Here is a 6,605-nt window from a genome sequence, read left to right on the forward strand (position 1 = left end):
ATGGAAAAATTAATAATAATTATAGTAATAAGTATACTTACTGATTTTAAAATATATTATCAATTATTGGGGCAGTGCTAGTCTTAATGATAATATACATACAATATTTATGTGTAACATTTATAAACAATGATTTTGTCTTCTTTTAGGCAGGTATGCCAATTAGTATGACTTGCAGATTAAAAACATGGCTTTAGATTTAGATAATCTTAAATTTAGATCTTGACTTTGCCATTAACATACTTACCTTACTGATATGGTTTGACTGTGTCACCATCCAAATGTCACCTTGAACTGTAGATTCCATAATCCCCATGTGTCGTGGGAGGGACCCGGAAGGAGGTAATTGAATATTGGGGGCAGTTACTTCCATTCTGATCTTGTGATAGTAAGTGAGTCCTCACGAGATCTGATGGTTTTGTCAGGGCCTTTTCCCCCAATTTGCACTGCACTTCGCCTTGCTGCTGCCATGTGAAGAGGGGTGTGTTTGCTGCCCCTTCTGTCATGATTGTAAATTTCCTGAGGCCTCCCCAGCCCTGCAGAACTGTGAGTCAATTAAACCTCTTTTCTTTACAAGTTACCCAGTCTAGGGTATGTCTTTATTAGCAGCATGAGAACAGATTAATACACTTACTAACATTGTGACCATTCGCTCTGTTTGCTCATGTTGAAAATGTATAGCTATCTACCCCTACATAGTTGTTGTACACAGTGAATAAGATAATGGAGGTCTTGGCATATCCTAAGTATTCAGCATAAGGCTGCCAAGGAGAGGCATTATAGCTTAGGGATTAAGAGCTGGAGCTTTGGGTTTCAAAAGGTGTACCACCTACTACTCATGTGATCTTGGGCAAATTAATTGACCTCTCTGAGATTCAGTTCCTCAACTTTGAAACTGTGGTTAAGAAATATATTTCACAATGTTCGTTCATGAGCAAACAATTACATGATGTATGTAAAGCATTTCGCACAGTGCCTGACCCATGGCAAGTACTTAATAAATGCTAGCTAGAAGGGACACTGTTTCATTAGAAAATGTCACTAGTTATATTGAAGCTTAGTGAAAAATTTATTACGTTACTATTCAGATCTTACAAAACAATTCAATTTTGTAATCTAAAGGTAACTAAGAGGCATTTTTGATGTACATCGTGAAACATAATGAATAAATGATACTTTAAAAAGTAACCATATTTTACTGACAGATATGTTAGATAATATTTCTAAGATTTTGCATTTTTTCATTGTAGTATTTACTTATAGATATTGTAACATGATTTCCATTTGAAAAGTACATTTTTTTGAAAGAAAAAATATCACTTCAGTTCTAGTATAATATATTTATTTCAAACACTAGGCACAATCATAACTACAAGCACTTTTTTCTGTTTGGATCGTCATCTTATTTTTCACTTATCAACCTGATATTTGCTATTTTTTGCTGGAGGCACACCAATAGTCATTGTACTTTGAATAACAAAAGAGAATTCATAAAAAACGTAAATATATAAGTGATAATATATTTTGGAAAGTGCAATACCTAGGCTTACTCTCTTTTACAAAGTAATGTATTTCAATATTTTATCTGCTTGATTTATTTTGGCAACTTTCTCTCCTATGCTGTGGAAGCAACTTTGTGAAAGAAAAAACACTGATTGAGTGATTACGGCCCCTACTTGTAGACAAGTACACTTTTTCATTGCTTCTGGCGCCTAGAGTAGCAAAATTCATTCCTAATCACAAAAGGCCTGTTTCATACTAGTGCAGAAAATGTGGAGAAAACGTCAAAAATAAGTCTGTTCTTGAATAACCCCAGGCAGGCCATGATATTACTTTTTTCTTTAGAATCTGCAATTTCAAATGCTTAAGCAGCAATGTAAGACTATGTGGTAATACTAAACCTACGAATACCTGTTCTTGTGTAAAATGACTACTTAATATCAAAGATATGTGCTTTTATCTTTGGTATCCCTAGAACTTAACATAGATTAGATGGTCAGGAAATGAATAGGTGAAAGAATATCTGTATTTGTAAACTGAGGGAAAATTTTTACTATTAATAGGTATTCATCTTATAGTATGAGCTCATCATTTTATTATTTTTATAAACGCTTTCAACAAAAGGCATACTTTTTTTCATTAAGCAGTTTGAGTATTTCACATGAAAAAAAAAGTGTGTGTATTACTGAGGACGTATAATGGTCCAGGAGCGTAAATTCCTTATGTACGTTTTCTTTTGTGGTCATCACACTAACCCTCTGAGATACATTCCATTCTTTTCTCCATTTTATACATATGGAAACTGGCAGAGAGATAAAGTAACTCGACCAAAGTCACACATATTGTAAGGGAAAGAGTCAATGTTTTAACTCAGTCGTCCTGATGTTAAAACTCTTCCGAAATGTGTTTTTGGCAATAGTGCTAATTCAGGCCTGTGAGTAGTAAGCCTAGATCCCTGTAGGGGTAAGTAGTCCTGGCTCTTTAGTTTTCCCTTAGATATTCAAGTAGTGCTTAAATCATCTTTATAAAAGTGTAAGATAATAAAAAGTAATTTATTAAGCAGTTAAGTATGAAAGCCTCAGATTACTATAGCAAGGGATAGAGTTGCCTAGAAACTGTCATGAAACCATACAACTGTTCCACTGGGGATGCTTTCTCCGGTAGTTTCCGAATTTGGAAGTTGTTTTCAAACTGGGAAGTACATTTTTCCCTAAAAGAATAGGGAGATATAAATCTCATTTTTTTCCTACCCATATAGAAGTTCTGCCAGATGTTCCACTGAATAGAGAAAGAGAGGGAAATGAAATGAGTAGGTATCGTGGGTATTGATACGATAGAGTTGGCAGTGATGACAGGCTTGTCTTAGAGCAAACACTGGCTATTTCAGTATTGCAAAAAGCTGTGCAAATAGGAACAAGCTTTAGAGCTTAGAAATATACTGGGTGAAGATGGTGCATTTGATGTTTTAATTTTAGCACAATTTGGGGACTGACACTTTAGTTATTACTATTACATTTTTTTTTGACACAGGAAAATGCCTGCTGTTGTAGTGGTGGTGTGGAATAAGATAAGCATAGATTACAGAGAAGATCAGCTTGAAACACACAGAATCTGGATGACAACCCAGTTGAGCTGGGGCAGATATAGTGTCACTAATCTCTCAGTGAGGAGAGATTAATGATAAAGTGAAACCACTATCACCTTACTCATAGTGACAAAGAGAAAGAATCACCTATCGTTAGAAACTTGCCTGGTTCTATTAGCTGAGCTTGGTATCATCCTCTTGAACATAAACAATTCCTAGAACATTAACATCAGACAAGGCCATGACTGTGATCATGATGAATAAAGAAAAAACAGAGCCACTCAATAATCATATGTGAATACATAAAAAACATAGATATTGTCCAGATCACAAAAATGACCAGAACTGGCTAATGGTTACTGCTTCTTTACCAATGTCATCTTCAGCGTAGTCTCCTCACCACCTAGATAACATTTATTAAAATAGTCACAAAATTAGCTCCCCTCACAGCCTCCAATCCAACATTCTGCTACTTAAGGTCTCCCCTAAAATTGAAGTCCACATCCTATACTGAGTGTGTTCTACCACCCTCTATTGCAGTTCTCCACAGTCCCCATGATGAGCATCCTTTCTCCCTGCATGTGCACTAAACACAACTTGTTCAACCACAGGTGTGTTCCTGGTGGTCTTTTATTGGACTTTGCTCTTTAGACAATTATACTAAAGTTAGTTCTATAACTGTGTTATTTGAAACTTTGAGTTGGCGAGTAATAGAAACCCACTCGAACAAGCTTAAAAATAAAGGATATTTATTTATTTATTTATCCAAAACATAATACATGACTGAGTCAAAACATGAAAACATAGAAATGCAGATAGGCCTGAAGAAACACCTGAAGAAAGAATATTGAAGTCATTGTAAACGTAGGAGGCATTCTTTCTCTCTCTCTCTTTCACTCTCTCTCTCAATCTCTCTCTCTCTCTTTTTTTCTCTTTGAATACTTATTTCCTTCACTGTTCACTTTTTCCTGCAGAGAAGTTTTTTCTTTAGTTGTGACCAATGGAATAATATGGTGTCTTTAGCTATTGAGTGAAAATGTTACATTTCAGTTACATGTAGAGCCTGGTACATAGTCGCACATGGATACTTAATGAGTGCCTGTTTTTCAGTATCCTGTCCTTGTCCCAATTAAAATAAGGAGGACCAGCTCAGCCTGGATCATGTATCTTACGATTGAAACAACTTAAATGCGTGACTCTTGGATCTTAACTCCACTAATAACGGCTCATGGCCTAGGAAGATATGTAAAAAATATTTACTACATGTAATTTTTATTTCATAAGCTAGTTTTAGTCTTAGTTAATTATACTGTTGTCTTTATGATGCCTAAACAGTAAATCAAGGGTGGGTACTTTTAGAGATTAATTTTATAATTAAGATAATAGGTAATAAACACCATAGTCAAAGTTCTGATGCCTCCAATCAACAGAAATTTTTAAGTTATTCTGGATTAATATAACTTTTTCCCAGCATGTAATATAAATTACATAATCATGAGAATACTCATCAGTTTTTAGTAAACAATAGTAAGACAATGTTTACATCACTGTTACTGCAGAATCAAACATTATTTGGAATAGCAATGATTAATGGTCTCTTTGCCCAATTATCTCATGCTTGATCTCTGCCCAAGAATCTCATGTTTACCATATGATGCACTTTGGGGTATAGCTGATTCACAGAAAATAAAACTATTATGCAAACTTCACCAAGACTGATGTTTATAAATGGACTTGAAGTCTGTGTAAAGCAAAGGATTTTTAATGGGTAAAAATTAAATGCTTAAAAATTAAGTGATTTCAGATTGTTACAACAACGTCTTCTGACCTTGAATTCTTGGTTCCATGAAATCAAAATGTTGTGCCCACAATGCTTGTTTATGAGAATAGTTCAGTCACAGTTTTGTTCTGAAAAAGTGTGTAAGTGCTATTTCAGTCAAACATTTAATGATTTTGATGCTATAGATATAACCTCATTAATATTTTTAAAAATTGTTAACATAGCTTACCTTGGTAAATACCATCTTGATTGAATTTGTAACTTTTGAGATGGATATTTTTTGGTATGCTTTTATTTTTGTGTATGTTGGCAATTCACATTTCTATCTCTTGCAAAAGTTATGTAGTCTCTGCAATACATTTATATCCATGTTAAAATAGATTACTACTCATGGAGAGTGTTTCCCAAATACTTCACTGGACACCATGCCATCAATATGCAGCATGCTCTGGGAGAAAAGGTTTCTAAGCAACAGAATGCTTAGGGAATTCTATACACTGTTTTTATGTTTGATATTCACAAGGCATTAAAAATACATTGAAATCCTGTGGCAAAAGACATTGGTTCAACTTTAACTTAGTCTTTCAAAAACTCTTATATCCATGAAACCCTTTATTTGTACAACAATTTTTCTTGGAAAATATTTGAAGATTCTTGTTATAAGAAAAAAACTTTATTATCTGGTGATTTTTTTTTCCCTAAGAGTAACAGAATTCCTTGTAGGTAATATGTATACTTAAATTTGAATGAGGAAATTAATGTGAATAATGAGATAATGCATAAAACAACATTTTTAATGTTTAGTTTTATTTTAAGTGGACATGTCTAACTGCAATATTTTGTTTCTGATACTAAGTCCTAGAGGCATTTCTTCTTTCAACGCAGGAAGATACTCAATTCAATACCATTTATTGATTGCTCATTTTGGGCAAGACATACTTCTAAGTACTGTTACGGATGGAAAGATAATTAAACATTAATCTCTGTCAAATAGAATTTCACCGTCTAGCAGGAAATTACACACATGCAGACTCGCTCATGCATACATACTCACACATGACGAACACATTCATTCATACACACACACACACACACACACTACTCTACAGTAACTTGTGAAACATACTGGAATGAAGAATGGACAAAATGTTTAGAAATTAGAAAGCAGAGAGAATAGGAGATGCATAGGTGCTGGAAGGGGAAGGGAGAAAGCTTAGCAGGTTTGAGATGTAAACTGGATTTAGAATGATGAGGATACAACTTAAAAGGCTGAAAATAGGCTGATTCTTGGGCATCTTCTTTTTTCTTTTTTTTTCTTTGAGACAGAATCTTACTCGGTCGCCTAGGCTGGAGTACCTGGCACAATCTCCGCTCACTGCAGGCTCCGCCGCCTCCCAGGTTCATGCCATTCTCCTGCCTCAGTCTCCCGAGAAACTGGAACTACAGGCGCCCACCCCCATGCCCGGCTAACTTTTTTTGTATTTTTAGTAGAGACGGGGTTTCACCTTGTTTGCCAGGATGGTCTCGATCTCCTGACCTCGTGATCCACCCGCCTCGGCCTCCCAAAGTGCTGGGATTACAGGCGTGAGCCACCGCGCCCGGCAAAAGGTTAGGAGGTTTGAGATGTAAACTGGATTTAGAATGATGGGGATAAAATTTAAAAGGCCGATTCTTGGGCATTTTGAGCAGAAAGAAAAGCTTGAATGTGATCTGAGAAACAAAGCATTGTTTGTCTTTGAA

Source organism: Macaca mulatta, chromosome 5 (genome assembly GCF_049350105.2).
Source record: "Macaca mulatta isolate MMU2019108-1 chromosome 5, T2T-MMU8v2.0, whole genome shotgun sequence".
In the NCBI taxonomy this organism is placed as follows: Eukaryota; Metazoa; Chordata; class Mammalia; order Primates; family Cercopithecidae; genus Macaca; species Macaca mulatta.